Raw genomic sequence first — 18,841 nt, 5'->3', positions numbered from 1 at the left:
AAATTGTTTTACCACTAGCAAACTGCCATGAACCCCTTTGTATACAATTACATCCTCTCATAATATCTACTTACCTTGGATACTTACCTTGTACGTCTCCATAATATCGCCTTTCTAGATGATGTTTGTTGTCTTATTGGTCCATAGATCGGTCATGTCTACAATGTGTCCCATCTAATTTGCACTATATTTTCATGTTTTTATTCCTTATTTAAGGCTTATTTGATTTCATCCTATGTATATTTACCTGATTTGTTTTTCTTATGTTTTCATGTAGTATGCTAAATAACATTTGTACAAGTGAATGCATACTGTATCAGTTTCTCTCACTGTGTATCCGGTTTATTACATTTTATGTTTTTCTTCCTTTTACTGTTTCTTTGCATAAAACCCAATAAAAATTTTTGAAGTCAAAATAAATAGTGTTGTCAGTGGCTTCCATGGAAAGCTGCTGTACACAGCATTGGATTTTTAACCTAAGTATTCACTGCCTTAATGTAAGAGAAGTGAAAACATGTTCCCTTTTTCATTATATTTATGTGAGAACAGTGACAAATGAAACTGGTGCTCTTTTGCATGCCAATCTGGCACCAGGAGATGCAGGTGGCACATAAACCACACTTTTTCCAGTCAGCCAATGGTTTATGCTGGCCTATGATTGACATATTGCAGTGTATGATTTCAGAACTGTGGCATCAATCCACACTCTCTGTGAGAACAGAGAGCAGAGTAATTGTTTCAGGGGGTGGGTTGGAAGACTTAACGGCCCAGATTTATACTTTTTGCCACAAAACTGCGCAGTCTTGCAGCAAAAAATATGGCACCGTCTTGTACCATTCCACAGCGCCAGCGGGCACCATATTAAAGGAAGGGAGCAAGCCGACAGTAAACCTGGGCTAGCGTCTGAGAAGAAGACGCTAGCTGGGTGGGGGTGGTGGTAAGGAAGGAGGGGTTTGTGCATCAGGAAATGACGCTAGCCTGGTTAGAAGCTAAAAAATGTCTCTAACCAGTGCACAACCACCAAAAACATGACTCCTGTCTTAGGAAAGACAGGAGTCATGCCCACCACCCCAATGGCCAGCACAGGGGACAAGTGTCCCCTGAGCATGGCCATTGTACCCTGTGCCATGCAGGCGGCTCCAAGTTAGGGCCCCGATGGTGAAATATATATATATAAATTAAAAAAATACTTACCCTACTTACCTGGGATGGGGTCCTCCATCATCTGGTGTCCCTCTGGTGGGGGTGCGGGTATTTCTGGGGCTTGGGAAGGGCACCTGTTGACCCATTCCATGGTGTTTAACCATGGAAATGGGTCCACAGGTCCCCTAAAGCCTGGTCTGACCCAGGAGTTAAATAATGGTGCAAAGCAAGCTGTGCACCATTATTTAGCCCCTCCTCCCAACCGTGCGTCATTTTAGCAATGGGGGGATAAGTATGGGGCTATGGGGATAGCACTAGTTTTTGGATGGGAATGCCTACCTTGCATCCCATTGACGCAAGGTAGGTTCACGCATCCAACACTTGGTGCAAACTCCAATATTTTGATGCTAGATATGTCTAGCGTCAAAATAAAAATATAGAGTTAAATTTGTGCCAAATTTGCTAAAAAATACGCAAATTTGGCACAAACAGAGTATAAATATGGGCCTAAGTTTGGTGTGGGATAGTGGCAGGTTGCAAGGGTTGTGGGGAGGCAGGGGTGTAGTTTGGTCTGTAAGATTGGGGTTTTTTGAGCTTCAAATTTCCTGACAGTAGGGCTGGCAGATAATGTTAAAGTACATTATGCGACAAGAAGGGTACATGAGAGGGGCTTAAGTGGCAGTGGAAAGGGAGAGGTATGTGGATTGGTAGGAGTACTAAGCGATAGAAACACAATATCTTGAAAATAATCAACATTTTTTAGGGCTTTCAAAACAGAGATGAGAAAGAGGGTGTGTGTGTTTTTGACAGTATGTCAATGCAAAAATTCCAGGTGAATTCCCACAGACATCTCACCATACCCAACTGAAAGCACATGTACTCAACTATTCATCATAGAAGACCTTTATTATGGAGGTGTAACACTCCAAACAACGCCCCCCCAAAGCTATGCCCCTGTGAGTGGGTGACTAGAGACCCCATGCTTTATCTTTATTAAGGCTGGAAAGGTGAGGGTGCCGCTGTGGTTAATAGGATTTCAGGTGCATTTTTGTTAACCTTTGGGCTGGGTAAGGACAGTGATAATGAAGATGTGGCAGGGTTTCAAGATGGCAGGAACAGTTTGTGCTTATATTGAGGTTGGCGAAGTTTATAGTTGAGGGAAAAGGGAGTACAGGGGTCAAGGGTAGTTTGTGTAAGTCTCGCCTGTAACTTCTCCTCTACACAGTTTTTTCCTGGAATCATCTTAGAAAGGGATACTCATGGTATGCCATAAACAACATACGTATATGGGTAGCTATAAATACAGGAGAGTTTTCAACTTCTGGATGTCAAGTGACATCAGCAGCATTTGATGTAACTTGGACCTTTTGTTTGGAAACAGCCCTGTTATGGCTAATTACCCATTTATTAACACAAGGTATTTTATTTTTAGTGGGGTGGGGAAGGGTGCTGTAAGAGAGAGCGTCTGGATACCATGCATATTTCTCTGCTATTTTGTTGTGGTGAGAGGAGACTTTTGTTGATTTAGATGCACAAAGGCCTCATGATTGCAGGAAATGTTTTTTCTTATAATAGGGGAAAAGGGTTGTAGCTGAAGGGGGTGTGAGTGTTTTTTTTATATAGCATGAACTTGATCTGAAGTAATTGAAGCACTGTACATGATACAAAAGGACACATCCCTTTTCTTTAGACATGGTGAGTTGAAGTGATTTTCCCAGAATCACAGATCTTGAGCCAACAGCAAGACTTGAACCTGGTTCCCCAGTTCCAAAGTCATCAGCTCTGACTGTTAACCCACATCCTCGCTGTTGGAAAATGGGTTATTGGTAAGGGCAGGTAGGTACCTACACTTACAAATAGGCCACCAACCTCCACTTAGGTCCAGTTAGGTCTCAGTAAATTAAACCCAGCTCACCCCTTGGTAGCTTGGCAACTAGCGACAAGGCTTAACTTAGGAGACAGAGTGTAAAGCATTCAAATATCACAAAACAGTAATTAAATAAAACACAGGAAACAGTTTAAAAATCCAAAACCAATTTATAAAAATAGATTATATTTTTATCTTTAAAATGATACAAAAACGAATACAATCGGATAAGGGGAACCGAAGATATGAATTGTATTGTGTTGTTTTTTTAGCACCTAGAAACAAAAATCGCCAATCGGGTCCTCTGATTGTACCTCGACCGGGGCAAAGTCAAAGTTTAAGGCCGACCGCAATAGAGCCTGGCTCGGCTACAGGCCGCGGGAGGCCTCGGTCAAAAGTTTACCTTCACACTTAGTCGTTTTTCTGAAGATTTTCTTCTGCGGGACGAACCTGCTAGTCCAATATGACCTCCTGGAACCCTTCTTCGGATATGCGTCGCGGGAATCCTCGGTGGAGATTTTTACCTTCGGACATAGTCGTTTTTTCGAGGTAAAACATTTTTCAACCGGGGTAAACCTGGATCTTGATCCCTCCTCGGATATGCTAGCTGGGAAGTCCCGGTCAACTTTGTACGTTCGGACTTAGGGGGTCATTCTGACCTCAGCGGTAAAAGGCTCTTACCGCCGGTCAGAAGACCGCCATTCTACCGCCGCGGCCGCGGTAAACCGCCACGGTCATTCTGACCCACAACTGCCAAGCCGCCAAAAACCCGACATCCACGGAAGGCCGCCTCATCAGCGGTCAGCGATAAACTGGAGATGACCAAACCTCCACCGTCACGCCAACACAAACACGCCCATGCCATCACGACCCACGAATCCACGCGGCGGTCTTTCAACCGCGGTATTCCATTGGCGGTACACACCGCCGCGGTCAAAATACACACCCAACTCCAAAACACAGCCACATTGGACAATTTGAAATACACACACCTGATACACATACAAACACCACTCCCACACATCCAATCAACTATAAAACACACACCCACATCACCCACAAACCCCCACTACTAGAAATTCGGAGAGAAGGGGAGAGAGAGAGAGAGAGAGAGAGAACAGCTATCGAAAACCCCAACACACACAGGAACACAACATCATCACCCACACTACATCCACGCACAAAACACCACACACCACCACACACACCACACTCATCACCACAAACACCACCCCACACCACCCCATGGCACCCCAAAGACACCCCAGGTTCTCGGACCAAGAACTCAGGGTCATGGTGGAGGAAATAATTAGGATAGAGCCCCAGCTATTCGGCACACAGGTGCAGCACACCACAATAGCCAGGAAGGAGGAGCTATGGCAAAGGATCGTCGACAGGGTCAACGCTGTGGGACAGGATCCCAGAAACCGGGAAGACATCCGAAAGCGCTGGAACGACCTACCGGGGAAGGTGCGGTCGATGGTGTCAAGACACAACATCGCTGTGCAGAAGACTGGCGGCGGACCCCCACCCACTCCACCCGAATTCACAGCATGGGAGCAAGAGGTCTTGAACATCCTGCATCCTGCGGGCCTCGCTGGAGTAGACGGAGGAATGGACTCTGGTAAGTCTAATCTCAACTACCTTACCCCCCCAACCACCAGCATGCCAACCCACACCCCCACCCTCACCCCCAACCCCCCAGCACACATCCTCCCTGCCAATGTCTCACCAGCACAACCCACCCAACCCAACACCAATCCCTGAATGCCAACACAAACCATGGACACCCATCACCTAAGCATGACCACTGCACATACCCATCCCCCCCCCACAAACCACCCTCACAACTCCTCCCACAAGGGAATGCCAGCACTGGGGGACAAGGGCACCCACAAATCGCACGCCATGGCACACACAGAAGCAATAACCATACTCTTTTACCCCTGCAGGGCCCGAATGCCAACACACCACCAGGAGGGTCCAGATTTGTCCATCCCGCCCCCAGAACAGGCCCCCAGTGATGACAGCAGCTCTGTCGACCTAGAACCTGATGACCAGCCCGGACCATCGGGGACCTCTGGACAGTCGGTTCCCCACACACAGACACAGGCCACAGCAGACCCAACCCCCTCTGGGAATACCAGCACAGCTCCCACCCAGCGGGCCCATGCCTCTGTCTCCAGGACGCCTCAATCAGCGGTGTGTCCGCCACTACAGGGCACCCAGGCTGACCCACCACCCCAACAACAACAGGGACCTGGGGGCAGTGGTAGTGGGCACACCGTCCATGGGACAGAGGCCCGGGGAAACAGGGGAACTGGGAGGGCTGCAGTGCGAGAGGGGGTGGCCCGGCCCAGGGAACCGACTCTCCAAGAGGCCCTCACCACCATCATGGGAGCATACCACCACTCCCAGGAGACGATGGCGACGGTACTGGCCAGGTTCCAGGAGATCCAGGCACAGCAGGAGGAACGGTACATGGGGTTCAGAGACGAACTCAGGAACATAGGTACCTCAATGGGGACCATCGTCCTGGCCCTCAACCAGATAGTCACCACATTGCGGGACCATGTGGCACCCCAAAGGGCCCCTGTCACTAGCCCGGACCACGAACAGCCTACCACCTCCCCCAGCGCTAGTGGAAAGGAGGCCCCCACACAACGACAGGCCACCAGAACCCCACCTCCTGCTGAAGATCAACCACCCCGCAAGCGGAACCTGAGATCTCACAAGAAGACAGAGTAGGATGCCAAGACCCCCACCAGCAAACAATACCCCCTGATGTCATCCCAATGTCCCACATTGTCACCCTGTCCAACCTTGAACTGCCCCTGCTCCATCCTTCCACAGGCATATGGACAATGCACCTGTGCGACTGAGAACTGGACTCTGCCATGGACATTACTCCACCCCCACCCATCACCGTTTTACTATCATGGACCCATATGCAGCACTTAAAATAAATCACCAATTGCACTTCAAAAATCAGGAGTCTGCTTGTATTCTTTACAAATGTATTACACATAACGGTGCAATAATGTTCAGTCACAATGTGATTACAACATTCCAATGTCTATAAGCATTAGTCCATGGGCAAACAAAGCAGCAGTCACGCTGTGGGTCATACAGCTCTGAAAAGGGAAGGGAAAGTCAAAAATCAGTTAAAAGGAACTGGGGGGAAACACAGAAAGTAGAGATGCAGGAGGGCAGAAGTAAATGTAAAAAGGCGTGGGTGATTCTTACCTGTGTGCTACTGAAAATACTGTTGTATAACTGTGTCCCTGTTGTCCGTGTCGTCCCCGTCGTCTTCCTCCTCTTCACTCTCCACAGGCTCCACAGCTGCTACAACACCACCATCTGGACCATCCTCCTGCAGGAAAGGCACCTGGCGTCGCAATGCAAGATTGTGAAGCATACAGCAGGCCACGATGATATGGCACACCTTCTTTGGTGAGTACATTAGGGATCCACATGTCATATGCAGGCACCTAAACCTGGCCTTCAGGACCCCGAAGGTCCGTTCTATAATCCTCCTAGTTTGCCCATGTGCCTCATTGTAGCGTTCCTCTGCCCTGGTCCGGGGATTCCTCAATGGGGTCAATAGCCAAGGCAGGTTGGGGTAACCAGAGTCACCTATTAGCCACACACGGTGTCTCTGTAGCTGTTCCATCACATAAGGGATGCTGCTATTTCGCATGACATACGCGTCATGCACTGATCCAGGGAACTTGGCATTTACATGGGAGATGTACTGGTCAGCCAAACAGACCACCTGGACATTCATCGAATGGTAACTTTTGCGATTTCTGTACACCTGCTCATCGTCTTTTGGGGGTACTAAAGCCACATGGGTCCCATCAATGGCACCAATGATGTTGGGGATATGTCCAAGGGCACAGAAATCACCCTTCACAGTGGCCAAATCACCCCCCTCAGGGAAAACAATGTATCTCCGCATGTATTTCATCAGGGCAGACAACACTCTGGACAAAACCTTAGAAAACATAGGCTGAGACATCCCTGATGACATGGCCACTGTTGTCTGAAAAGACCCACTTGCCAAAAAATGGAGTACTGACAGAACCTGCACCAGAGGGGGAATCCCTGTGGGTTGGCGGATGGGGGACATCAGGTCAGGCTCCAGCTGGGCACACAGTTCATGTATAGTGGCTCGGTCAAGTAGGTATCGAAGTATAATATGTCGTTCTTCCATTGTCGACAGGTCCACCAGCGGTCGGTACACGGGAGGATTCATCCTTCTCCTCGCAAGTCCCAGCGGAAGGTGCCTAAGAAGGACAACATGGAGCACAAAGTCAAGCAACCCACAGGTACGTTCACACAGCTTGCACAGTACACGAATTGCTATGCATTGAAAGGCTTGTATGAGTGGCAATGCAAGGCCTAGGCCTGTGTGACGCAGTAGAAATGAAGCCATGTGGGCCCTTGTAATGGCGGCTGCCTGATCTGAGAGGTGTGACAGTGGGATATGAGGTCAACGCGCTGGCGTGGCACACCGTGGCGGTAGGCGGTCGAAGACCGCAGTGCGAAGGCGCATTGGTTAACATTGAACCCTATGGGTCTCAGGAGCCAATGAGGATGTGCGCCGGCGGTCGCGGTACGCACCGCGGCGGTACGCACCGCCGCGGGCGTGACCGCCATTTTCTATCTGCTTAACCACTCGAGACCTGACCATCCACAGGAGAGGACCTATACTGCAGGTGCTGCTGTGACCTCGTTCTGGAAGAGACAATGGCTGCTGCGACTGGGGAAAGGGGCCCTGCCTTCACTTCAGAAGAGTTGGAGAAACTTGTGGATGGGGTCCTGCCCCAGTATGCGCTACTCTACGGTCCTCCAGGCCAACAGGTAAGTACACTGGGTGCACGTTGAATGGGCTATGCCTGGGTTGTGGATGGTGGATGTAAGATGGTGGGGTGGGGAGCGAATGAGGAGTGCAAGGCACGACAGATGAGAGCATGTGCCACATGGCAGGGTTGGGGGGGGGGCAATCACATCTAACATGCAGAAAATTGATGAAAATTCCTTTTCCACCCTGTACATGTCAAATAGGTCAGCGCCCATCAGAAAGACGACATTTGGCGTGCCATCGCCAAGGAAGTCCGGGCCCTGGGGGTCCACAACAGACGGGGCACCCACTGCCGAAAGAGGTGGGAGGACATCCGCCACGGGACCAGGAAGACCGCCGAGTCACTGCTGGGGATGGCCTCCCAACGTAGGAGGGGTGCCAGTCGTACCTTGACCCCCCTGATGTCCCGGATCCTGGCGGTGGCCTACCCCGATTTGGATGGGCACGTGAGGACATCACAGCAGACACAAGGGGGTGAGTACCAGCACATTCTGCTATTTTCACACGCAGTGGAGGCGTCTGGGTGGGGGAGGAGGTCTGTGGGTGACATTAGGCCAGGGTGCTTTCTGTAGTGTAGTTCCCTCCTTTAGGCATGGCCCTGTGCCCCCGCCCCCCACCTCTGTAGGGTGCCAAGTACAGCAATCCATGGTCCAGCATCACCCATGTGCGCATTTGTTGTCCATAGACCTGTTGGCCTAGTCACAAGTACTGAGTAGTGTACCCCGATTGCGCGGCGTAGTGCATGAGGCTCCTGTGTCTGTTCTCTCCGCCAACGGTGTTGATAATGCATGCACTCAACCTGTTTTTATTTCTCCCCCCACCCTTTTTCTTTATCTTCTTGTGCATGTGTGCATTAGCATCATCAGGCGGAGGAGAATTGGCATCGGAGCACGAGGGAGCTGCAACTCACAAGGCCCCGGTGGGCCATGGTACAGACACCGAGGTCACCAGTGATACGGAGGGCGAGGGGAGCACCACAATGGGGACCCGTGGTGACACCAGCGACACCGACACGTCCTCGGAAGGGAGCTCCCTAGCGGTGGCGGCAACATCCGTGCCCCCCGCCTCAACAGGTACAGCCGCCACCCAGCGCACCAGCTCTGCCCTCCCAGCAGCCCCTCAGCCTTTGCTCCGTGCCCGCTCGCCCAAGAAGGCGGGCATCTCCTTCGCCCCAGGCACCTCAGGCCCTGCCCCTGTTACCCCTGCTGCCCTCAGTGAGGAGGTCATTGACCTCCTACAGACCATCATTGTTGGGCAGTCTACCCTTTTGAATGCCATCCAGGGGGTAGAGAGGGAGGTGCATCGGAGCAATGCATACCTGGAGGGCATTCATTCGGGTCAGGCTGCCCATCAACGATCGTTCAATGCTCTGGCCTCAGCACTGACGGCAGCCATTGTCCCTGTTTCCGGCCTCCCTCTTCTAACTGCCTCCACCCTGTCTCTGTCTCCTGTTCCTCAGCCTATCCCATCCACACCATCAGACCAGCCTGCACACACCTCAACACCCAAGGGCAGCTCATCCAGACATAAGCACCACAGATCACACAAGCATTAACCCAAGCAACACCCAGATGCAGACATGCCAACAGTCACTACCACCTCTGTGTCCCCCTCCTCCTCGTCTCCCTCCTCCCTCCCTGTGACGTCTCCACTCACACCTGCATGCACACCACCATCAGCCAGTATTTCCATCACCAGCACACCCACCAGTACAGTCCGCACACGTGCAGTCACCACCCCTACTGCCATTTACACGTCCCCTGTGTCCTGTCAAGCACCGCTCCGCTGGGCCCCGCCGTCTCAAGCACCGCTCCGCTGGGCCCTTCCTGTCAAGCACCGCTCCGCTGGGCCCTTCCTGTCAAGCACCGCTCCGCTGGGCCCCGCCGTCTCAAGCACCGCTCCGCTGGGCCCTTCCTGTCAAGCACCGCTCCGCTGGGCCCCGCCGTCTCAAGCACCACTCCGCTGGGCCCTTCCTGTCAAGCACCGCTCCGCTGGGCCCTTCCTGTCAAGCACCGCTCCGCTGGGCCCCGCCGTCTCAAGCACCGCTCCGCTGGGCCCTTCCTGTCAAGCACCGCTCCGCTGGGCCCTTCCTGTCAAGCACCGCTCCGCTGGGCCCCGCCGTCTCAAGCACCGCTCCGCTGGGCCCTTCCAGTCAAGCACCGCTCCGCTGGGCCCCGCCTTCTCAAGCACCGCTCCGCTGGGCTCCGCCTTCTCAAGCACCGCTCCGCTGGGCCCCGCCTTCTCAAGCACCGCTCCGCTGGGCCCTTCATGTCAAGCACCGCTGGCCCATTGACAGTGCCGGTTCTGTGTCGAGCTAGTGTTCACGCTGCACTCGGGGCACCCGGCCTCCTCCATTACCTGTGGAGTCTGTAATCCACCTGATGGCCTGTGTCTCTGCACTCCCCAGGATGGCACAGTGGGCAGACCACCCACTGTAGAGACTTGTGAGACTGTGGCTTTGCTCTCCCCAGGATGGCACAGTGGTCATGGTGGACCCTTCGTGGATCTGGTGTCGTGGACTCATGTGGCTGAGGTGCCCCCCCTTCCCTTCCCCCTGAGGTGCCTGTAGTTTTGTCATCTGATGCCCCAGCAGTGTTCTCCCCAACGGACTCAGGTCTCCTGTGTGGGCTTTGCCCATGTGTTGATACACTTTGGCCCACGGACAGTGGAAATTTAAGTGACTGTGCAGGACTTATTGCCTATGTTTATAGATTTCGCATTGTTCATTCTTTATTTTTTATATTTCATATTGCTAATTTACCATGACTTCAATGAACCTATTTTATACATAAATTATAAATCTCAATTTTATTATGTCTTTGCATTTTTCCAGGGGGTTTGGGGGGTGTCACTGTGACTTGTTGCTCTGCATTGGTGTGTAGATAGTTGGGGGGGATGGCGGGGGGGGTGTGTCGCATATGTGTGTGCCCGTAACCTTTCCTCCTCCCCCTCCCCTGTGTCGTAGGTGCAGTACTCACCGTTGTCGTCTGCGCCGGCGTTCGTACTCGTGGTAGATGAGCAGGTAGACAATAGCTGGTAGGATGTTTAATTCGGGTTCCATGCTGTCCTCCTTCCTCGTGGAGTGTGTATAGGTGAGCGTTTTCCCGTTCGTAGTCTGTTTCCGCCGTATTTTTATCGGCGGGGCTCCCGCCCCGGAAAAGGTGGCGGATTGGTGAGTTGTGATAGTGTGGGCGGTACATTGTCTGCCGCCTGCCTGTTGGCGGTGACCGCCGCGCTGTTTGTTTCTGCCGCCGTGGCAGTCGGAGTGTTAAAGCGGCGGCCTGTGTTGGCGGTTCCCGCCAGGGTCAGAATTCCCTTTTTTTGACCGCCAGCCTGTTGGCGGGTTGGCCGTCGCTTTAACACTGACCGCCAGGGTCAGAATGACCCCCTTAGTCTCTTTTTTGGAGATTTTCTTCACCGGGACGAACCCGCAAATTAAGCCGGGTTGTGGTTGAGGCAAGCCGGCTAGAGTTGCCGCGGCAGGTCGGTCCCTCTATGGAGCTTTTTTTCAAAAGTTCTCCAAACTTATCCAAACTTCTGGTTCTTCTCCCAGATTTTCTTTTAAGGTTCTTTTGGGGTCCACAGCTCACCCCAAGGATCCAGAAGCTCTGAGATGATCCTTGGGGGGGTGGACTACAACTCCCAGAATGCACCTGGCACAAACTCCTTTTTGGCCACTGGGCAGTGGTCAGCTGGTTGATTTCTTCAGGAGTTGGTGCAGGGGACTCTGGTTAGCAAATTTTCACCTGTAGCAAACAGGGAGTCCCTCCTTGAACCAGTTGAAGCCAGGCAAAATCCCTCTTGTGGTGAAGCCAAAGTGTGCAACTGTTGCAGTCCTTCAGAGTGCAGGGTCCAGGTGCAGGCCAGGGGTGCAACAGGGCAGTCCTTCTTCTCCCTTGGTTCTTCCTTGTTGGAATCTGATAGGGATCTGAGGTGTGGGTGTAGGTCTGCCAGTGTTATCCTTGCTCCTGGGTGAAAAACAGGGGGGTCCTAATTCTCCAATCAGGTGCAGGGTCCTTCCCCTTGTGATGACCACTTCCTGGGAAGTGTGGCAAAAATCAGTCCCAGGAGGCAACATTCTTCAAAAATCCATCATGGCTGAATCTGATTTTTGGAGGTTACATCTGGCTGAGCCCACCTACTGGTGTGGCTAAAAATCATAAACACACCCCTCTCCTGCCCTCTCCTAATCTAATCAAGGGGGCACCTAGTTGTCTGGGGTTGCAGGATCTGGGGGTGTTGCTGGGTTGCTCCAAATGTCCTTTTCTGCCTTTGAAGACAAGTTTGGCAGCCCTCCCCTTCCTGCCTCACCATCTGCTAAGGGGAAATTCCCTCCCACAGGCACATCTCTTTGTGTGAAGCCAGGCCACTTCACACCTCATCAAGGCAGCCTGGCCAGGCTGCCAGAGGCTGGCCAATCAGGGCACTGCAGCAAAAACAATGCAGGGCTGACATTGGCAACTTTTTAGGTAAAGTTTAAAACTCTTTACCTGAACAAGTTATATTAAATCCAACAACTGGAAGTTGTGGGATTTATTATAACAAAGAATTTGATACCAAACTCTTGGTATCCATTACTTAAGGGGACTTTTAAAATTAAAATAAAGTCTCCCCATTCTAGCCTATGGAGGTCATTCACTACAATGAGGGAAAAACAAATGTGGCTGTTTTTACCTCACCAGGGCTTATAAAACTATTTTTATAAGGTCCCTGCTTATAGTTACATGGCACCCAGACCTAGGGGCACATAGGGCACACCTGAGGGGTGACATATGTAAAATTAAGGGTAGTTTAAGACTTTGGAGTTACTTTTAATTCCAAAGTCGAATTTGCATATAACTTTAACGTAAAAGCAGCCAGCAAGGCAGGCCTGCCTTAAAAATGACACTGGGCTCCTCAGCAGTGCACCTATGGGTGCACTACCTATGCTGTTGTCCCTAAACTTACATGCCCTACCATATACTAGGGACTTATAGGTAGGTTTCCTTAGCCAATTATAATTAGCCTAATTTGCATATTTATTTTACACGGAGCACAGGCCCTAGGACTGGTTAGCAGTACCAAGGGCACCCTCAGAGTCAGGAAAACACCAGCAAAAAGTGGAAAATGGGGGCAAAAAGTAAGGGGGCCTCTGCAATCAGCCCTGTTTTCTTACACTCTCCCTGATGAGCATTGATATTTTCTGTGTCTCTTCTCTGACTCCCCTCCCCTGCACACATATTCCATTGAATCATGTAACTTAGTAGTGCTCATAGGTGGTTATTCAGAACACTTTTGTTCTTCATGGTTCCTAGTAATATGATAGGAATGTGATGTCACCTCAAGCCCTTGGAAACACCCTAGATATTGTTACTTAGCCTTCTATTTTATTTATTTTTGTGCTTCTTCATTGTTTTTTTTGTTTTTTTCAAATTTTGCTATTCGTAGTGTCCGACCTTAGCCATAGGTAGTATCAACAGAACAAGGGAAACCTGAGAATCACTAGGGACCTGGAGTATAGATATAACAAAGCAGAAAATGACTATAACCAAATAGCTTATTTGCTCATTGAACCAATAATGAAAACTTTCAGAAAATCAGCAGTGCAATGGGTGTGGCTACACTTAAAAATATGGCAACCAAAGTAGATCTGAATGAGAGAATCGAGGATTCTCTTCAGCCACTTTTAGAAATTGGGTTACTGGTTAAGTGGGGTGTGAGCCCTGGTCAAGAAGAAAACCACAATCCTTGTCAGAAATTAACCTGTTCTCAGCCATCTCGTAGCTTCGCACAGAGCATCCAGGCTTAAACTAGAGCCAATGTGTAAATAATGTGTGCAACACTTCAAACACGGAAACAGTGACAACACTATAAAAAGGATCCCATGTCAACTTAGAAAAAATATAGCAAAGTGTATGAAAAAAACAAGAGCAAAAATTCAAGAATCCAACCAGTAGAATCAAAGTAATTATTTAAAAAAAAAAAATTGAACCTGATTTAGATGTGGGTGGATAGGTTGCACGTCACAACTGTGACGTATATCCCATCTGCCATAATCTAAATCCCAATATGTCCTATGGGATTTAGATTTTGGCAGACAGGATATCCCTCACTGTTTTGATAGAATAACCCATCCGCCAGTATCTAAATCAGGTCCTTAGTGAAAATAATGCCAAAAAGACCAAAGCGCCAACTTGGGATATTTGGTCATGCTGGACAGGGTTAAAGGCTGAGAGTGATGGAGTGCAGGTTATATACAGTTACCAGTTCATGCCAAGAGTCTTGTTTGAGTTGTAGAAGGCAGTGAGAATCAGGGAGAGCATTGCATGAGGCTGTCGATGAAGCACAAAGAGTCAGCCGGCATCACAGGTGGGCATTTCTAGGGATTTCCATTGGTGGTCCCCTCAAGTGGTTTATGCTGTAGTGTGAAGAGTCGGGCTGACAACCTTTGCGCTGATTTCATGAGAAAGGGCCCATTGTGAACAAACCAAAAGCTTGATTTCAGTGCATGTGAGCCACACTAAGGGTCCAGGACCTGAGAAGCACCAATTGGGAGGCAGAAACTCACTGCAGCTGGGTCAAAGAACTGGTGCAGGATGTTGGAGATCCTTTTATGTCCCTGAGACTTACATCAGGAGGGCAGCAGACTAGCCCTTGGAGACACTCTCGGGTCCTGGGTTCAAGATGCAGTTGCAGGTCCAGTTCTTCCTCCCAAGACACGAGGGATGTAGGCAGCAGGTCAGCACAACAGGGCAGAAGTTCCTTCAGAGCAGCAGTCCAATAGAGCTGCAGTCCTTTCAGCAGCACATCTGTTCTGGCAGAGTTTTCACTGGTCCTACAGTGTACTGAAATGGTGGTGTCTGAGGTCCAATATTTTAGCACAGTTGTACTTGTGAAGTGGGGAGAAGCTTCTCGAGACATGTCTTTGAAGTGCCAAGATGCCCTGCCTTCCTGGCCCGGGATCCATTCTACCTAGAGGGGGTACGCAGGTATCCATCAACTCACACCTAAGCTCCCCATTGTGTGAGGCTGTCTAAGAGGAATGCACAAAGCCCAACTGTCAGCTACACCCAGCCATGTGACCCAGAGACAGGCTGCAGTCACCAAATGGCTAAGGCAAGAAAATGCCTACTTTCTAAAACTAGCATTTTTCAAATTGCAATTTGAAATCCTTCACCATACATAAGGATTTTGAACTGTGATTCCAGAGATACCAAACATGTAGGGGTTAAGAGTTCTCATTTGGAATTACACTTATAAAAAGTGATAAAGTAAACTCCAATGTTATCTTATGGGAGAGGTAGGCCTTTCAGCAGTGAAAAATGAGCTAAAGGGTCTTTCACTCCCAGGACATGTAAAATTCAAAAGTACGTGTCAACTTTTTAAATGAACTGCACCTTGCCCTTAGGGCTATCCGGGGCCTACTCTAGGTGTGACTTATACGTATTAAAAAGGAGGGTGTGGCCCTGGCAAAAAGTTTAGTTTTTACAGATCAAAATGGTAGTTTATAACTGCACAGACAAGCTCTACAATGGCATGCCTGAGACAAGTTTAAAGTGCTACTTAAGTGCTGCAGGCCAACTCGTAGCTTATAATTTACAGGCCCTGGGCACACTATGCCAATTGGGTATAAGCCAATGCTACCATACGTTAGGGAAAGAGCACAAGTACTTTATCACAGGTTAGCAGTGGTAAAGTGTGCAGAGTCCTAAGGCCAGCAAAAACGTAGTCAGCAGAAACAGGTGGTCTGAAAGCAAAAAGTTAGAGGAATACCACACAAAGGATGGCAGGTCTAACACCCACCTTACTCTTTCATGTAGCAGCAGTCTTTGCAAATACTGGGGACAATTTACTGCCTGATTCAGTACTGCTCAGTACATGCTGGTTCCTTGGCCATCCACATCCATTAGTCTATCTCAATGGACACTTTCTTGGTGACCTCAGATTTCCTTTGACTGTAATAATTGGCAGAGTTTTTTATATCCATCGCTCTCTCAGGCTCCTCATACTCTTAGAGTCCTGATGATTATCCCAACATTTTTGCAGGAATTGAAACATCATCGACTTTATTCAAGCACACTTTATATTCTGCTATTGCATTAAAGGACCATGTAAATCTTTGTTTCTTGATTCACAGGTTAATCACGTTTTATCACTGTGTGTATCACTTATAAGAGAACATTGAGCACGTTTTGCACTAGTACCAATTGCAACATTCATTTTATTAATGTTTTCACAATTGGTTCTCTGAGTATATAAACCATAAACCATTTGGTTAAAATCATTTATTTTTTGGTGGTATTAGGAACCATTGTCTGTTTTGTTACTGTCTGCTTTGTATATGCTTCAATTGAAACTTAATATAAGAACAGCACAATGGAATTTTAACAGATACTTCAGGGCAGTAATGAAATGGGGGACATCTCAGGGTGAAGCTCATGTAGATAGGAGGGTGTTAACAGGCTTTAGAAGAGGAAATAGTCTGTGTAATATACAAGTGGGAGAGTGTGCATTTCAAGATATAGGGCCTCATTACGACCCTGGCAGTCCTGAGACCACCAGGGTCACGGTGGTGGTCTGACTGCCGCCAAAGCAGTGGTCCAACTGCTTTGGCGGCAGTCTGATCACCACATTATGACCGTGGCGGTTGCACCACAGTCGGGCCGCCAGCACCACTAGTTTTCCTCAACAGGAGGGACTGGTGGTGCTGGTGGTCCTAATCAGAAGCGCCGCCTTGGGGATTAATGCCCCCCCCTCTCCACCAGCTTTTATATGGAGGTAGCACCGCCATGTAAAGGCTGGCTGAGACGGGGTGAAGAGGGCCCCGGGGAGGCCACTGCACTGCCCCTGCCTTTGGCATGGGCAGTGCAGGGGCCCCCATTGCTAGCCCCATTGCACTGTTCACTGTCTGCACAGCGCGACGGGTGCTGCTGCACCCTATGCACTGCAGCACTGCCGCTGGCTCAATTATGAGCCGGCGTCAATGTTATAGGCTGTTTCCCACTGGGAAACACCATTTCCGCCTGCTGACCCAGCGGAAAACTCCTAATGGGGCCTGCGGGAAGACAGATTACTGGTGGCAACCTGACCACGGAAGTTTGGCGGATGGCCTTTTCCATCCGCCAAACTCATAATGACTCCCATAGTCTGGTAGATGCAGCTTGTACAGGTGTGCTCTAAGGATTTTTCCACAAGGATAGGCGATTTAGGTTAATTTAAATGGTTTCAGGACCTAAATCCATGGTTTAGCGGCTAATCGCCTGTATGAGATTATGCTTGCCCCTTGTCTTATTACATCTCTTGTGGTTTGCAATTCATCCATCATGTAGGGCAGAAATCTGGAGAGGTTATGCATTCTATATGCAAGTCTATGAATGCATCTAAATTTAGTCAATGGATTTTTTTGCAGTGGAGACTAAGCTTCCTGCTGCAGGAAGAGTGACCTTGAGAGGTATTTAGGAAGACTTGTCAGGAGAGCATTACCTCTGGCAAGGTGGAAAAGCACTGGCTCTAGAAAACAAATACAAGTTCCAACATAATAAAAGGCTGGAACCCGCTGCCATCTTCTTCCTTTTTTGCTGCTGCTCCATGCAGGTAAGTACATATTTTCCATGTAAACTAGAGTATGCTAATGGGCTGTTTACAGCACCTTAATATGACTTAAAATAGTTAATAGTAAATAGTGGATAGTGGGAGTGTACATGTGTGATTTTTAGAGGATTAGTTATGTGCGGAGAGCGTATGACTTGAAATTGAAGGTTTCCATAAGAAGGAATATCGTTATAGATGGTTAATATTCTCTGCAGGCTTAAAATGTATCAGTTGGAAGCATTTTCATTACGTTACTGTTTTTAAACTGAATGGATAAGGTTCAGTTGGGCGAAGCATCATGCCGGGCCATTGTGGGTGCATGAAGGGCCGTGGGCAGAGGCACGGCATGAAGTAGTGCCATGTGTGCAGCGCGTGGCTAGTGCAGGGTGATGTAGAGCCGGTGCTGCAGGGTGGGTATCAGAACGTTCTGCCTCCGATGCCACCTTTTGAGCCGAGGTCTCCCGCTGATCACAGCCTCGAACAGGCTCACTAGGCGGGATTTCGGAGGCTCGCTTGAATAATATTTGGACCCCGTAAGACAAAGGGCTAGACACGTTTTAGGACACACCAGTTTCATGTATCTCGTGACATTCGGGAAGCCATTTTAGGAAATTGGGCAATTCCAATAGAAAGTAATAAAATGCTTGACAGATTGGGAAGTGTACAACAGTTTAAGCAGTTAACGTTTCGTTATTATGAGCAGCTGAGAGGAATTGTAGGTCACTTTTTTGAGTCGCAGAGTATTTTTAGGATAAAGTGAAGAATTTGGCTGGTTGTATTGTGTTAAATGGGTATTGCAATATTAGTAGTTTTATATTAATGTGGCTAAGTGGCAAGGAAAATATATATAGTTGTTTTGCTTTTGGAAAGGTGGAGTTTGAAATGACTGGATCTAGTGCACAGAAAGAAATGGAAATTTCATATAGGATAGAACAATATTATGATGCTAAAATTTTCTTCAGATTTAAATGACAAATTGGAGAAAAAGTTGCAGACTCTGTTTCAAGCCAGAGGTTTATCCCCTGAGGAAGAGAGCTTGTGGTCAGCTGGTGAAGGGTCATAAGGTCAAAGAAGAGATAAAGTTATCAGGAGAAGAAAGCATATTAATGTAAACTTGACACAAGCAAAGAAAATAAATTCTGCAGAGGCAGTTAATGGGTTTTGTGAGTCCATAAAACCTGGTTGTATTGAGGACAGACATGCGGGACAACAGAAGGATTCAGCAAAAATAAAAAGGCAGTCTAAAAATGTACGTAATCATACATTTTTTCTCTGTGAGGAGTCTTCTGGTCACGCCAGAAATAGAATCAAGCTGTTCTTCTGATTTTGATTCAGATGAGGGTAATAGAAAACATATACATGGATCAGAGTCTTTAGAAGCACAAGGAGCAGAG

The sequence above is a fragment of the Pleurodeles waltl genome, chromosome 1_1, assembly GCF_031143425.1.
Source record: "Pleurodeles waltl isolate 20211129_DDA chromosome 1_1, aPleWal1.hap1.20221129, whole genome shotgun sequence".
Lineage (NCBI taxonomy): Eukaryota > Metazoa > Chordata > Amphibia > Caudata > Salamandridae > Pleurodeles > Pleurodeles waltl.
The sequence above is the reverse complement of the archived record's forward strand: the minus strand, read 5'-3'. Positions refer to the sequence as shown.